Below are 17,419 nucleotides of genomic sequence, written 5' to 3'. Positions count from 1 at the left end.
TCCTTCTCTCCAGATCACAGTACAAATCTACACACATTTCTTTCCCTTCTTAAGCAGGTGATCCTGCTGAGCAAGGCTCATGAATGTTTTCTCACTGAGTTTGAAGGGATGACTTTTAAAGTGAAGCACTTGTGCCTGCAGAGAGATGCAGAATGGGGACCCCCCATTGAGCTTCTCTTAAGCCCTTTAAAAATCATAGAGCCAGATAATTTTCAGCAAATGAAATGATCAGTTGCTGGGAGAGAATCTGTTTGGCACTCATCTGTCTATCCTGTTAGATTAGAGCAAGTCCGGATCCCAACCCACAAACTGCGTAAAATTGTGCAGCTCTTGCTAAAGGAAAAACAGCATACTGCTGTGCTAAAACATGGAGCTGGTGCTTGAGAGAGAGTTCTGCAGTGGTGAAAACTGCAACTTTCTCTGTTGTAAAATTTCCCATAAAGGAAGACGTTTCATCTTATTCCCATGATGTAACGTAGCAGTGCGACTGTGTGGTGATAGATACATATTGGACCTCATCCTGATACTACTGTAGTCAATATCAGTTTAGCCACTGAATTCAGTTAGGGTCAGTGATTATTTTGGATTACTTCTGCAACCTTTTATTTTATCTTGTAATTGATCGTGAGTCAGGTCCTCAGCTGGTGTTAGTGCTCTGTACTTGAGCAACTTCAGTGGAGCAACACCCATTCCATCAGCTAAGCATCTGACCTAAATAATTTAATGCTAGATGTTATTCTAGCATTTTGGAAAGGCCATTTTAAAGATACACCTTCAGAATTCTGCCACCTTTGGCTTTGATAGCATACCACCACTAGCTGTTAGGTGAAAAGCAGCTTTTCTGAAGATACTGGTTTTATGAGAAAACATCACTGAAACTTCATTTGTTAATTTAAAGGTCAGCCAGCAGACTGTTGCCTGAGGTAGGGGGACCACATAGGCCCCTGTGCAGTCATGACAGTTATATGAAAGTTTTCTTTTTGTCTCTCACAAGTAATTAGTGCAGAAACTCTTCTTTGCAGAGATATCATCTGTGTGTCTCTTAAGTGTCATTAAAGATACCACAGATGTCTATGAAATCACCACCCCCCCCCCGCTACACCTGGTAAAATGGCTAGAGACTACCATCCAGCTGAAATTATTTGCCAGGGGGCAGGGGAGGACAGGGAAGTACATCAAGAGCACAACTGTGTGCACACACAAAAAAAAAAAACCTACAAAATTCTGTATGTTAAAAAAGGTCTTTTCCTTCCCTTGATCATTCAAAGCCTGAAGAAAATGAAAAAAGATCACCTTTTGAGCAGCCACAGGCAAAAAGCCATTATCTGCATTCAGGTTTATTTACATGTGGGAAATAAATGGGGATCCAGGAATTCTTTTCTCTTTTTCTTTTAAAGATAGATATCTACTAAGTGACTTCCAAGCAGATACTGATAGAAAGGAAGAGGGGGGTGGCAGCTGATTTTATTTGGGTTCCATTGTATGGGAAAGAATTACTACTGCCTAAAAGCCTCAGTGAAGCAAGATTTTGGGGCATCAAACATCCCAGTTTTCTTATGGAAGTAGGGTTAGAAAAGCAAGTTGCAAAAATATTGGCTAGAGAGTTTGAAGGGGCATAGAGAGAACTTTTTGGAACCCTTTATAATGTCTCAATAGTTTTACAGCTGTATTTCAAATATGTTCTTTTTTATGAACAGAAAGGATTGTTGGAAAGGTTGACAGATCCTGATCTATGCCAAGTATAAAATTCTGGGAATGATATCCTGAGATGTAACATTTGTAAATTGGATTGCCCTATTATGCATATCAATCTTTCTCCCTTTTTCAGACATCACTAAGTAATCTATTTGCAGAAAGCGCATGAGCTTTCCCTCTTGCAGTGATAATTTTTTTGTCTGGAACGAAGCAAAAACTGTCACAGCTCATGTTTGGTCACTTGCATATCATTTCTCAACCAGACAGTCTGTGGGTCTCAGAATCCAATTCTCTTCTTCTCTTTTCTGTCTAACTCAGCATATTTTGTTTAAAGCCATATCCTTCAAGGTCACAGGCAGTCAGTTGTGGGCTAATTGATTCTTTTTATCCTGGAGTCTAGGATGGAAGGTAGGAGAGAGACAACCCTAGGAATTGTTTCTGGTTGTGTTAGTCCCAAAATCAGTTTAACCTTCTATTATCATACTTTGTATTCTATTGAAACAAAAGCAAAATCTCCCTTTCTTCTTTTATGGCTTTACAGTTTTCCTTTGCTGAACCAAAAAAGTAAAAGCTGATATTTTTAAGAGTTCGCATATGTAGGAGGCATGCCAATCTTAGCTCAATTATATACTAGGATGTTTAATTTACATGGGTGTATATATATATGTATAAGTATGCCTTAATAAACAATCTAAGCTGGTTAAATCACATTGATCTTAAAAATGCTAATATGATGCAGGAGTTAAATTAACCTTGTTCCCCGCACCCCTCTCATTTTGAATGCAGTCCTGCAACTATACCTCAAGTACTATAATAGTTATGGTTTTCATAGTACTATAATTATTATGTTTCTTAGTACTATAATTATTATGTTTCCAACAGTAGTAATTGTTACTTTGTTTATGTAATATACAAGCCATTCTCAGATTTTAAGATGGTTTCACTTTCTATTTAAATGTGTCCAAGCCATTTTAAGTTTTTAATCTGACTTGGAGGAAGCAGGGAATGGGTGGGAGGGGGTGATGCATATATGTAGAGGATAAATAGAAGATAAATGATATCCTTGAAGCAATGGTGGCTTCCTTATTATCTTGGTAACATTAGGCTTGGCATTAAAGCCAGGGATTGTCTAGGTTCTCCTGACAGTCACAAGGCTTCATTAGCCTCTGCCTTTACACCTTGGGTCTGACTCAATGACATGAGTGCAAAGTGAATATGAAACGCATGCTCTGGCTTTTCATTAGGAACAAAGACGAGGCTCAGTGCAGCAGAAAACTGCGCCCTCCTGCTCTGGCGTGCTAGCATTGTGTATTTGTTTGACTGGGGTGTAATCAACTGTCTAGGGTGTATGGCCAAGGATCAAATTCTGCTTTCGGGTTGGAACACTCAGGACTTAATCCATTTCCCTGGAGCAACTTAGACTCTTATCAGTGTCGCTCAGTGCTGAATTTGGTCCAAGGGCATGGCATTGGTAGCCAGGGCTATTGCACAGCTCTGGAGTGCTGTTATGGTTCACCCCAGGCAGGCCCAGCCTAATCCTGCAGTCAGGTTAGGCCGTTAGTCTTTGTCATAGTAGGAGCCTAATTTGGCATTTCTGCCTGTCTGTGAAGGAAGAGTCGGGCCATACCATGGTGGAATGACTCATCATCATTGCCTCACTGCCAGGATGTGCACATAATGAGATAACTATGAGTTCCTCTCCTGGCTCTGTCAGGTGATGGTTGTCACCTTGGGCCAGCCAGTCCATTCTCCCAGGTTTCATTTCTGCATAAGGGATCATGGAGGTGATTATGCCTTCCTGCATTGTGCAAGTTGGCTATCATTTACGATGTGTTGTAAGGATGAAAACTATTAAGAACCATGGTTATTTATCCTCTCTCAGCTTTGATGATGCTCTTAATATTTTTTTCCTTTCTCTGATTCCTTCGTCCCAATGAGTTGCTGCCTCTTTCTCTGTCTCTCTTTGTGAAGAGTGTCAGGATAATCACTATGGTATCATTTTCACTAAGAAAGACACATAAAAGCAAGCCAATCCAAATCTGAGAACCAAACTGTATAGCTCAAAAACCAATCCTAATTCCACCCATAGTAATCCATGCATGATGGCATAATTTTTAGTGTAAATGCACCCATTTTAGGGTTGTTTGTTTTTAAAGAATAAAAAACTTGCCTTAAAGTGGCTTTGCAGCAGATTGCACTTAATTTTCATATTTCTACTCTGTACCTTGTTTTCTGTGCTCTTAACCTCTCTGTCTTTTTCCTTCTTTCTCATTCTCCTAGCTGTGTCTGCACTTAATTTCTTCCTTCTCTGTCTGTTCCCTAACCTCCATTTCATTTCCCCTTTCCAGTAATTTTTCACTTTGCAAAGAACAATCTGTCTGAGGGAACAATACACTCTGGCCTACTATTCCACAACAGGTCAGCAGGGGTTCCTCAAAAGATTGGGAGTAATGGCAGAATGTGCTGGGAGGTGGTGCACTGCCATTGCTGGACCAGGTCGCCTGCCTCCACTTCTGTTCACAGGACAAGAGTAGGGGTTTGGTTCCATGACTATGAAAGTTTGAAAAACATTGCTCTATTCCATGCAAGCCAGGGAGTTCTGCTTAAAGATCATGGGCAAGGTCTTATATCTAATAAATGGGTCTTCAGGAGAGTGCTTGTTTGTAAGTTAGAGGCAGGAGGAGTCTTCCCCAAAGCACAGAGTTAGATGTGCTTCACGTCCCAATGAATAAGGCTTTAGAAGGCATGAGCTTTTTTCAGATAGCCTGATTCTTATGTCTATGGACATCAACAGCTACTAATCAAAAAGAGGTTCTCACGTATGCATATGATGTAAAGCCTTATTTATGCATACCAGGTTAGGCCCTAATCCTTTAGTTAAATGTGATTTCAGAAGAGCATAAGATATCAGCTTTAAAATGTGCAGTAAGGAGACACAGGATATTTGTCTGGCTTTAGAAATCCTGAGGGGCATATCTTCTTGGGCCTCCAGAAACCAGGGAAGGTCAAGCAAATGCTGATATACTGAGCCATCCAGTCTCTGTATAACCCTTAGACACTTATCACTCTAGTAGCCACTAGCCAAGTGCTAATAAGGACTTTGCAGGTGTGTGAATAAGGGGAGTAATACTGAAAAAAACCAGAGCTGTGCATACGTGCACTATGTGAGGGTGGGGCATGTGCATGTGAAATAGGGGAGCACAGTGTTTTGTGATGCCACAAATTGTGGATGTTTGTATTAGTTTCAAGTAGCTTAGCCATGGCCAAAGTGCTCAGATCTTCCCAAACATATAATAAAATCTTTCTAGATCTTTCTGCAATCACACATTTGATTCATATGACTCATTTTGAGCAGTTTTGGTTCCTTTAAAGTCTCTCTTCCCTTTTAAAATTTGTTAAAAGCATGGAAATAGTGATTCCATTTGTATGTGAGAAGACTACAAATTATTTAAAATCAATAGGCCAAATTCTGTCCTTAGTAACATTGGTGTGATGCCCCAGAGGACTGCAGACTGTATCTATAGACACTTGGGCCAGAATTTTTCACTGTATTTCGTCAAGAAAAGCTCACAATGTTAGAGGAAAAAAATAGTTTCTCGAGTCTCTGCTCTTAATTTTTTCAGCCTAACATAATAGATTGTGAATAACCATTAAAAAAAAGAATAGCTTGACCTTAACATTTCATTATAAGCCTAACTGAAAATTAGTTCTTTGTTCAGACTGTATTGAACTTAAAGAAGTCCTTGGTATTTTTATTTATACGTGTCTGTGTGATATTGATACGCTTACACACAGATGATACGTTTTTATATATGGTGTGATGGACATAATAATTTACTTATTAAAATAAAGTCTGGGGCTGCATTATATTATACATTTTGAAACCACAGGCAGAATTCCTGAAAAAATGGATAGGCCTAGTATTTGGATTTTCACTGCAGTGGATGATAATTATTAGTTTTCTTTATTTGTTATACTTCTTTTTACTTTTTTTAATAATAAATCCAAGATACAAAATAACAGGTTTGTTATTCAAAAACATATCCAATCACCCAGAATAAAGACGGACGGACACTGATCTTCTATCAGCTGTGCTAAAGAAAGTTCACAGAAGTCATGTTCCCTTCCTCTTCTCCCCACAATCTCCAACAGTTCCTCAATATTTCCATTATCATCTCTATATAATAATTCATCCCCTCTTTTTCCCTAGCACTCTGCATAACATAAATATTATTATCTTCTTCTCATCTCTCTTTTAAATTTTTAAATATATTCTAAATTTATTCTTAAGTGTTCAGTCATAGAACTTGCACTTTGATAGTCGAAAAAGTTCCTCAAATGTTCTGGTTTGGAGGTAGGAGAAGATTCCTTTTTAGCAAATTCCAGAAACACCCATCAGATTTCTAAGTGAACATATTTTTGCCTTCTCCCCTGTAGAACGCTGACTTCATAGGACAACTTTTGCATTTCTAAAACATCCCAAACTTTTCTAAAACGGGTAGTGATTTTAGAAGGTGTGTGTGGGGGGGTGTCACTTCTCTTCCAGGCTTTTGCAACTGTAATTCTTGCAGCCATTAGAAGATGAGTGATCAATCCCTTATATCACTTATATGTTGCAGAGCATTCAGGAAGGTTCCTTCAGAGACTAAGGGATTAACTGATAATTGGCATCCAGTTATTTTTCTCACTGTCTCCAATCTTCTTCCAGAGCAGTTTATTTCTATGACACATCCACCACATGGCAGGATCCTCCCAAATGCCCTCCAACATTTGCCTGTTCCTATATAATAAAAGCATTTAATTTTAGGTGGAGTGAGATACCATTGATACAGGATTTTAATAATTTTCTGTTATTCTTGTGCAGATGTACTTGTGAGGACCAGATGGTCTCCCATTCTTCAGCACTGATTTCTGATACAGTGTCATTAGCCCACCTTTTCATAAATAGTGTTTTTTCTTCTATATGGCTATTTAAAATTGCTTTATATAACATAAACAATAGGCCTCTGTGTTTTGTCAGCATGACCAATACTTTCTCTAATTCGCTCAGACTTCTGCTGAGGTTACCTTCCTTTGTACTTTTTAGTGCAACAGTAGTTTAAGTGCATTTCAGTAAAGTACACATAAAACCCACTTCAAGCTTGCAACGCCAACATAATTCTTTGTTTATAAAATGCATATAGTACTTTCCTGACATCAGATGAGAAGGCAAAATTTGGCTTATAAGAGGTCAAGTGTCAGGTTAGTATGTATTTGTGCATTTGCTTTGTGACATGCAGCTAGAATTATATAAGCAAAGCCTTTTATATTTTAATAATTTGCAGTCTTGCTAATGGAAATGTAATAGATTTGCTGCAGAAACCCAACTCTGGATCAATACCGATGTAATGAGACAGCTAGTTCAGGGAAAAAACATGTGATAGTAATCTACCTGAGCAGAGGCCACCCTGGCTTCATGGCAGAAAAGGGCAGACAGGCCTGATCAAACAATGTAGCAGGTGATGGAGTGTTTCTTGGAGAAAGAACGTATTTCATCAGGGACATACAGGTGTTAAAAGAAAAGGCGTTAAGAATGTATTGGTTACAATTGTGGGATGGTACTGTTTCTTAATGCAACTAAAATACATCTTTGGGGAGAATCGCTTTATGGAAACTGCATCTTTTATAAGATGAAACTATGCAAAGTGAATAAGGGAGTGTTTAGGCTCTCTTTAGCAACCATAAAACTTCTTAAAGGAGCAGGAGAGAAGTCCTTAAATCAGGGGGATCCCTAGGTGATATTAAACTGGTATAGCTGACTGTTCTCTCTCTTCTCCCTATTCCATGTAGGTAAAGGATACCAAATGGGGTTGAACAGGGGCAGGATGTGACGGGGCAGAATGACTGGTACAGTGGCTGGCTGACTCTAGTATAACCTAGAGCTGCCTTAAGGCAAAGCAACTTTAAGGTAAATCAGAGGCAATTTGGGCCTCTGGCCAGTGCAGGATAATAATGCCAGAAAGGTGGCTATACTTCCTCTTCTATTGTACTTTACTATTATCAGTTTCCTCCTATGTGACATTTCCTAGCTAAATTCTTTTTTTCTTTTTATAATTCTTTTCTTAAAATGTCCTGGAACTACTTGGTAGTGGGTTTTCATATCTCAGACTTTAAAAAAAAAAAAGACAGTGCATAATGATTCAGTTTTTAAGATGAAAGGAAATCAATAATGGCTCGGTAGTCACATGATGCTAGGTAATGTATATGAAGCAAAACTCTTAAGCATGATTAGTAACATTGTTCAGTTTCGCTTTAGAAGGGCAGAAAGAGATTTGAATCTTACACTTTTACTAGTCAATTAATTCTTATGATTATACATATCAAAAGGAAAAAGAGTATCCCCCACACTAAAAAAAAAACTCTCTTTATTCAAGAAAAAGACTCCAACTTTATGACAAATTACTTGACTCTTCTAAACTGTTGACTAAAACTCAACATGAAGGTGCCAGAAATAGATCTCAATTAAAAAAAACCCTACCTTTTTGCTACAGGCAGCTACTTTAGTGATGGTAATTCAGGTTTTCAGCCTTACAGAGAATGGCCTAGATTTTGATTAATGCTAACACTCTTTTGTTAGAGCACTCTAAAAAGGCCTTAATATAAATTAATTTTGGGCCCTAACACACAGAACCCTTTGTTGGCACTGCAAATTCAGGGACATGGTACCATTTAGCCCTCAGCATTGTTTATGGTTCTTGTTCCTTTAAGGGGTGCATTGATGTAAGCAGGCTTAACATTAAATTGTGTGAACAGTTTAACCTTGCTACTCATAACTTTACAAATTTCAGTAAATACTTAATAGGGGTCTCTGTGTACATGCAAATGTAATTGCATCTATCATAAGTGGATTGGTTCCTTAGGAATGTGCATTATTACCTGTGCTATTATAAGGCCCCCTAAAGGCTAACTGCTGCCTTGTCTTGTCTTGCCTTGCCTCTCTCTTCCCCAGAAGACAATGTAAAAAGGCACCTGGTTTATTTGCAACAAAAGTCATTTCTTTGCGGGTCCTTGGTAACAAAATACAAAGGATGGGTGGTACGCCAAAATGCCAAATATTGGTGAAGACAATGTGAATCCTGTTAAATGATTGATAGAATTGTTCCTGTTCACCTTTGATATCATTATGTCATTACTGACTTAATGATACTTCCCACAGTTTCCACTGCTGGAATCAGTAGCACTGTAGTGAGAGTTACAAATTTTAAGCTGCAATCATAAAATCAAAGAGAAGTAGGACCTCTAGAGGTCATCTGGTCCGTGCCCCTGCCTGAGGTAGGATCTTCCCTATCCAAACCATCCTTTACAAACCATAATCTAAATTCTACATAAATTCACAACACAGACCAAATACCCTTACTTGCCACAGGTAGAGCAGGGTAACCACAGTTGCCAACATCCTGCTTCTATGCAATACTGTCAGTATATGCTGAAGGGATCCTGGGAAGAGAGCCTTGCCCCTGCTACAGAGGAAGGTAAAATCCCACAGTCCATACCAATCTGATCATGGAGTAAAATTCCTTCCAGACCACAAATATGCTGATCAGTCTAACCCTAAATGGAGGGGCAAGACCCTCTAGTCAGGCACCTCTGACTTTGTTCCCAGCAGGAACATCGGCACACCTGTCAAAGTCCTCAGCCTTGTTGGCTGTGGCCAACACCCAGTGCCACTGAGGAAAGCTTAAAAACACTCTGACACATGTAGCAGGGAAGGGAGAGGAGGCAACCAGCAAAGCCCAGAAGCATGGAGAATACCCATAGTAGAACATAGGCATAGCTATGCCTAGATCATCCCCAACCAGTGGGTGTCCAACCTCATCTTGGACACCTCCAGTAATTGGAGAGTCCACAACTTCCCTAGGCAGTCTGCTATTCCATTGCCTCACTATTCTCACAGTGAAGTAATTTTTATGGATATCCAATCTAAACTTACTTTGCTGCAACTTTAAGCTATTCGTCTACATCCTCCTCTCTGCAGCAAGAGAGAAAAGGTGCTTCCCTCCTTCTTTATGGCAGCCCTTCAGGCATCTGAAGAATGCTATCATGTCTCCTCTTAAGCACCTTTTTCGCAAGCTGAATATGCCTAGCTCCTTCACCCTCTCCTCACATGCCTTCCCTTCCAAACCCATGATCATCTTTTTTGCCCACCTCTGGACCTCTCTAACTTCTGCATGTCCTTTTTAACATGTGGAGCCCATGGCTGCACCTGGTGCTCCAGATAAAGCCTAGCCAGTGCCAAGTAGAGAGGCCGTATCACCTCCTGTGTCTTGCACCAGCGCTTCTATTGATGCATCCCAAAACCACATTGGCCTTTTGTATGGCTTCATCTGCAGACTCTTATCAAGTCTGTAGTCTATAAAGGCATCAAAGTCTTTTTCTGTAGGGCTGCCGTCCAGCCAGGTGTCACTCTCTTTTATTATTATTATTATTATTATTATTATTATTCCTTCTGAGGTGTAGCACCTTGCATTTGTCTGCATTGAATGTCATCCTATTACCTCTAGCCTGACTTTCCAGTCTGCTGAGATCATTCTGAATTGCTCTCATCCTCCAACATGGTTGCAGTCTTGTCCAGTCTTATGTTTTCTGCAGACTTGCTCACGGAGCTTTCTACAACAACATCCAAATCTTTAATAAACACATTGAACAGCACTAGGCCCACAGCAGACCCCTGTGAGACTCCACTTGAAACCGCCTGCCATTCTAACATGCGCCATTTAATAATTATCCTTTGCTTGCTACTGTTGAGACAATTATCAACCTACCTTATAGTATTTTTATCTGGCCCAAATTTCTCCAATTTGTTTATGAGAAAATTGTGTGGGACCTTGTCAAAAGCCTTGCTGAAGTCCAGATACACTATATCCACAGCATTCCCTTCATCCACCCAAGCAGTTACTGTGAGATAGTGCTTATGCTAAGCAAGGCCTAGCATCAAGAAAAATGCAGTAAAACTTCCAGAATGCTTCTAGGAGGTTGAGAAGTCAGAGATTGACATTCTGGTGATCACCATCTGACCCTCGAATAGAAATACTGACAATGATATAAATTGCAAGCAAGCAGCCTCTATCTTGAAATACGGAAACAGCAAGGCTAAACCACAATGACGAAAGATAACTACATATCATGCAAGTAAGGTCTGGTAAAAATTATAATAAAGAGCGTATCACCTGATATTAATATAGATGGGTTAACTAGTAACTAATAGAAGTAAAAATTAGAAATACATATTTATAAGTGTTATCGTATATAAGTAATAGTAAAGTTATGTTAGAGGCATCACTCTTAAAGTGGGGACAGTTTTGTATCTTTTGTCTAAAAAAAGATAAGGGACTCCTTTTAAATGAGCTGTTGACCAATTCTGAGACTACTGAATCAGGCAGCCGCACCTAGCCTTCAGGTTAGAAAGCAAGGGCCTGATTTGGGAACCTCATGAACCAACAGACCTCCTTAGTTTATGACTTTGTGAAACAATAAAAGTTTTAAATTGAACATCCAGGTCTGAGCCTGTGCTTAATTCAGTCCTTACATAATTCGGCACGAACTCACACAGTTACTTTGTCAAGTTTGTTCAATGCATTTTTTTTCATAAATCCATGCGGACTGCATGTGATCAGCCTTCCGTAGGATATGCTTCAGTAATTTCCCAGGTATTGAGTGAGGCTAACCCATCTGTTGTTCCCAAATCCTCCTTTTTGTCTTTTTTTAAAGAGGGGTACTACGTTGGCCCTTTTCCAGTCCTGTGGTACCTAATCCACATTGTATTAAAGAGCAAGATGCAGGTGTGAGCCCAGGTTTTTGTTTAATACCTTTAACTGTAAAGTAGTAACTGGAGATACTCAGGAACAAGAAGCCTACCCCATATACACAAAGGCTACTCAGATGACTAATTCTTGTGTTACCCTGGAGCTCATGGACTGTGTCTTCCTAGAACAGAAAACATACACTGGAACCACATGTGTGCCACCATTGCTTGGCAATGCTGTATATATGTGCTTCTCCGTCATCTCTGTTGGGTCAAGGGTGTTTACCCACAGAGCTGAATGGCCTCAGTTCTTTCAGGACTGGATTCTCCCTCCTAAACTTCCCCTTGAGCAAAAAGAAGCTACATAGTCTAGACACACACCCGAGGAAAGACTTTGGGATCTATCCACAGTTTTTGTCCACCTGCCTGTCCTGCTCAGGAATATAGTCAGGACAGTGAAGGTATCGTGCTATGGCTCCAGACCTGTAATTTTAAACCTTGCTCCAAACTCTTGCCAAAGGCTGTTCCTAGTGTCACACCTGTAGTCATTTGAACTTGGGTGTCCGGGCTCTTTGGATGTGATACCAGCCACATCACTTGCCTGCCATTTGTTAGAGAAGCTGGTATGTTTTAACTGCAATAGCCTGATGGGACAGTAGGCTGAGATGATCCTTTACTTTTTTTTTTCTTATGTGGTGGGTTCTTCTTGGCTTCTATCTTACCACAGATCTCTCCAATGATGGCAGCACAACTGCATTGGCTCACCATGCTAAAGTTTCATAGCCTCCAGTTAGTCTACATTTCAATAGGCCAACAATTAATTGTATGAATTCAGGAGCCAGGTAGTAATAAGAATAGCAACTGCTGGTGCCATGGTTCAAGAAGATAAAACAAGCAGGTTGTGATACATATGCAATGCATCACCGTTGTGATTTCTAACGTCTTGGAAGGGCATGGTACTGGACAGTAAATTTAACAATATGGAGACATTGCAGTTTATTAGAGCCTTAGAGATTAGACAGAGGAAAAGACAAATTATACTAGCTGCCATGAAGACAAAATGTTGCCAACTGTGGCTGCCTAGGTGATGTCAAAGATACCAGTTATTTCCAGTACCTGTCCAGGAGGGGAGTTTGGTTTATATTGTTGGCAAATGTCAGTTTTTTAATAGTTCCTCTCTAGGTCCACAGCGTAATGACCAGGGATCCTGGTTTTCTCTGATTTAAAAAAAATCCCCCATTTTCAGTCCAAAAGAAGTAACCTCATATCCACATTTTCCATGATTTAAATAAAACACCGTGTGTGTGTGTGTGTGTGTGTGTGTGTAAATGGTATTTCATTTTAATCATAGAAAAATGTGGATTTGGGGTTACTTTTTTTTACCAGAAATGGGGGATTTGTTTTTAAATCAGAGAATCAGAGTCTAGTTCCAGCTCCCACAAATAATGGATCTTCCATTATTTCCTATGGGAGACTGTTCCATAGCCTCATGCACCTGGCAGCCAAGATTTTCAGGCTGGGTTTTTGCTCACCAGGCTTAATATAAAACAGGAGTGTGAGGTCAGAATCAGGTCCACAAAGAGCCCCGTGGGTCAGATCCAGACCCAGTAACAGTAGTATGGCAGTTAACAGAGCCATTGCTTCTCCCTCCACCACTGCCAGTGACATGCATTCCCATCCGAGCTTTGCTAGTGGGAATTTGACAGCAAGTCTCACCAACAAATTCCCAGCCTCTCTACCAGTCCTACAGTCTGGATCCACCCTAACGGTCACATCTTTAACACCCATGCTATGAAGTATTACAGCAAGCTTCAGAGATTGCTGTGAATCTTACCAATGCAGTCCAACAATGCTAGTTTCAAGAAAAACAGAGATGATAATACTTTGTAGGTTATTTTGAGATTGATTAATGAAAAGTCCTATGGAAGCTAGTTGGTTTTGGTACCGTGACTAGGGACAAAAGAGAAAGAAAATCTCAATTATTTTTACCTTGTATTATGTTATACTATACAGGATAAATATAAATTTGATATTCTGTTAGAGAGCATCAGAGAGCAAGGCACAAGAAAGATTGAAAGAGCATGGAGTTGCTGAGGCTCTGAGACCTTTAGAGCCAGCATAAGGAGGATCTTTGGCCGGCAGTGCAAGGGGAGAGTGAGAGAGAGAGGAGGATTGGAAAAGTGTTCGTATTGTAAGAGATATGAAAGCAGGACACAGAGGAGGGAAGAGATGGATCTGCCTAGGAAATCTGAGGGAGCACAAGTGTGTCCCCCTACCACACTGGAAGAAAGTATGCAAGGCCTGGTCCTCAGTACCATAAATCAGGGGGTTTCAACCTTTTTAAAGAAATGTGCCCCTTCTCAGGGAGGAGGGTGGCGGGGCTTGCACATGGCTGTTGCTGCCACCTGGAACTACCACGTATGCCTCTGTGGGCTGCTGATGGGCCTCGCACCTGGCCAATTGCTCGCTGCCCATCAGCAATCCATGTAGCCACATGTGGAACCAGCCATGTGAAAGTAGCATGGAGAAGCGGCAGCATTGGGTGGTGGTGGCCACTGCCGCATGCAACCTCTCCTTCATCCCTCCCCCCACGGCCGGCTGGCTGGCTGGTGCCTGCACGGCCTGCAGAGGGATGCTGCTGCCTTCCCCCTGCCCCCCCTCCATGGCCCTGCTTCTGGGAGGTGGCAGTGCGGGGCGGGGCGGGGGGGTGACACTCTATCCCCACTTGCCTGTGCATACCCCCTAGGACCTTTCCAAGTACCCCTGGGTATACGCATACCCTCAGGTGACAACCCCTGCTATAAATATTCTGAGGAAGTTGCAGGGTAAATAGTCCTCCTTGTAGAAGTCTTTGCCTTTGCAAAAGTTCCAGCCCCACTCCATGGGACTGGCTCCAGAATCCCATTTTCCAAAGCGTGGATATTTGAATGTCCCAAATTTTTTGGCTATATTCAAGTTCTGAGGAAATATGCTGAGTCCTTGAAGATGGGAGAGAGGCGTGTGCCTCACCAACTCTTTGCTCTTCCACCTCCAGCCTTACCCACTTACTGGGCAACCAAGAAGACATGCACCCTCTCCTATGGGAGCAGTGAACCTGCAGACTAGCAGTCACCAAGGATCCATTTCTTAATGACCTCTTCCAGTCATTCCCCTGGAAACTCACAGTTCTTTCTGAAGATAGTCTTATGACATTTCACAATTCCAGTTGTGCCTTTATTCACATCCTAGCTTCATCTCAGGATTCAAATCAACATTGGTAGATTTTTTTGTGTGTAAGTTATCAATAACAGTATTCTCAATTTGTAGTTTCTTCAGCCAGGTAGTTTATAGATACGTTCGATTATGAGCAAAGAAATGCCGTGTTTCAAGATCCAAGAGGCAATCAATATGTTAGTGCATGGAGTCTATTTTTCAAAGCTGGTTAACCAAAAGATACTGTTTCATTCCCCTTTTTCTCTATAAAATAGTCTATGAATAATAAAGCCAACATATGTGAACCATTTTTTAACATACAAGCTTTCAGGTATATAGCTGGCAACCTTTCCGGTAGTTTTTTCTTGCTTGCTTCAAGGGTTTAAATTGACCGTGCCATAGAAATTAGTGGAGGTCTCTTGGATCAGTAGCTTTCTCAGTAACCCTATAATTTTACTAAATTGCTGTTAATCAGCAGTTTTGTGTTTGTGCTGTTCTTAGCCATGCTATCTTGAAATTTCAAAATATCTTTTTTTTATTGTCTACTATGAGCATATGCAGAGAATGAATTAATAAGAAGCTAACAAAGTAGAATTGTTTAGCTGTGTGTTTCCAAATGAAGTATAAATTCACTTTCCTCCCAAAGGGCAGAAAGTGGGGGGAATTCTATCTAATATTGACAGCTTGTGGGGGAATATTTTATTTTCAACACATACTGTGGACCCAGCAATACTTTTTTATGGCCATTGAATAGTACTGAACTCAAGTGGATGACATAAAGACACAGTGAAGCTTTGCTGAGTTATTCTTTTACAGTCAACCTAGAAGGATAATATATTCCTGGTAATTGGTATGAAATTATAACCCAGTAGAAAAATTGAGCAGGGCTCAAAAATTGCTACGGGCATCAGAGAAAGATAGCATATTCCTAGTAATTAGCACTAAATAATGCTGTAGTAGAAAAATTGGAAAGGGTTCAGAAGAGTCACAAGTCCTGGAAAACCTGCCTTACAGAGAAAGACATAAGAAGTTCAGTCTGTTTCATTTTTCCAAGAGAAGGTTAACAAGTGACTTGATCACAATTTACAAAGTTGTTACAGGTCATTGCATAGATGAAAGTCTTCAGATAGTAAAAATCTCTCATCCAAACTGTAGTAAATGAAGGTATGACAAGGGGCAGAAGCTGAAGTGGCATAAATTTAGTTTAGAAACAAGTTGGGGCGGAGGGTAGAGGAATTAAATGTTGGAACAAGTTATGGAGGGGTGTGGTAGATTCTCAGGGCTCAGACAGAAGTTATAGTTATTGTGTAATCAGTCCCTTGAAAGCGCTCTATAGCTGTCCCCCCAATCACACAACAAATTTCATTATATGAAGGTTTAAATAAAGGTGCTCCAAACTAGAGCCCCTTCATTACCTTCTGTTTGATTGGGTGGCTAGGCTGATGCAGTCCAGCCACACCCCTGGTTCTGTCTGCCTGATGGGAGGGGGAAAGGAGGGAGCTTGGGCTGGGCTTTGCCCAGCCTGCACTAGAGGGGGGTTGGGTGGATTGAAACTCCCTGCCATAGTGGTGCTCCAGTTCACTGGCCCCCACATTGTCCAGCCCAAGCTCCATCCCCTGTCTTCCCCCACTCCACTTGTGCAGACAGGACCAGAGCTGGGATGGAGGGGGTGTGGCTAGTGGAGAGAAGCTGCAGGTCTGCACTTGTGCCAAAGTAGCTCAACGCCCCCCCCCCTTTCCTCCCCCCCCCCAGGACCATTGTGAAGGGAGAGAAAATGGGTGAAGCAAAGAGATCAGACCATTCTCCTTTTATAGCTTTACCATTTCCTATTGCTTCCTGAAAGTCATAGAGTGGGGCAGTAGGAGCCAACCCAAGTGGCCAGCTCACAGCCTGAAAAGCAGGTGAGGTGCTGAGTGTTTCTGTGCTACCACAAGGAGGAAGGGAAACCTCCATGCCAAGTTCAGATCCCCATCCATTCTACCAAGACTACTTCAGCCCAGTGGAACAGACCAGATAGAATAAAGATACTCCAGGGAGAGTGGCTGCAGTATATGCTCCAAACCCATCCTTACCTTATGGAAAAAAATGTTCATTATAAGCAGAAAATTACCTTGCTTCTAGTGGTTTTGGTACAGTGGGAATCTCAGTGGCTGTTGATGGCTGGGTCTGCTCAGTTGTGCACAGATTGGGCAAATGTACTAGGTTATCAGTCTTTTTATGACTTCACTCCATTCTTCCCAAGGCCCTTTTTTCCATGAGAATGCATGCAATCAGGGGAAGATCCAAAGAGGGTGCACTGGTGTACTTATACCCCACTTTGATTCCTGTTACACCCAAAGTATAAAACCAGCTGCCTAGTACTAGTGAAGCACTTCTAGTCAGGCAGGGCTGAGGGAGTCAAGTGACTTCATGGCTCATTATAATTTACCTGATTCCTCTTATAAACTCTTCATTCCACAGGTATTAATGGCAAGGGATCCTGGTTTTCTCTGTTTAAAACTCACAAATTCTCTACTAAAACTTGCAAATTCTCTGATTTAAAACCCCCAGAATCTGCATTTTCCATGATTAAAATGAAATACTGCTATATAGATATCAGTCAAACCAATGTTTTGTTGATATAGTTATAATTTTAAAGCAATTTGGAAGCCTACCAGTGCCTCAGTCACTATAATAAAATAAATTTTAAATACCTATACATTTTGGCATTTTATTTGGGGTCTTTTATCATGGAAAATCAGAACTCCCCCT

At 40.8% G+C, this 17,419-nt stretch overlaps 1 protein-coding gene across 6 annotated transcripts in view; it reads left to right on the top strand.

Annotated features, from left to right (window-relative positions):
• NRG1 (neuregulin 1) overlaps nucleotides 1-17,419 on the top strand; it is a 207,735-nt gene that overhangs the window by 64,328 nt on the left and 125,988 nt on the right. The window lies entirely within an intron of this gene.

Source organism: Crocodylus porosus, unplaced genomic scaffold (genome assembly GCF_001723895.1).
Source record: "Crocodylus porosus isolate Cpor-Errol unplaced genomic scaffold, CroPor_comp1, whole genome shotgun sequence".
NCBI lineage: Eukaryota > Metazoa > Chordata > Crocodylia > Crocodylidae > Crocodylus > Crocodylus porosus.
This window is presented reverse-complemented; position numbering and strand designations above follow the sequence as displayed.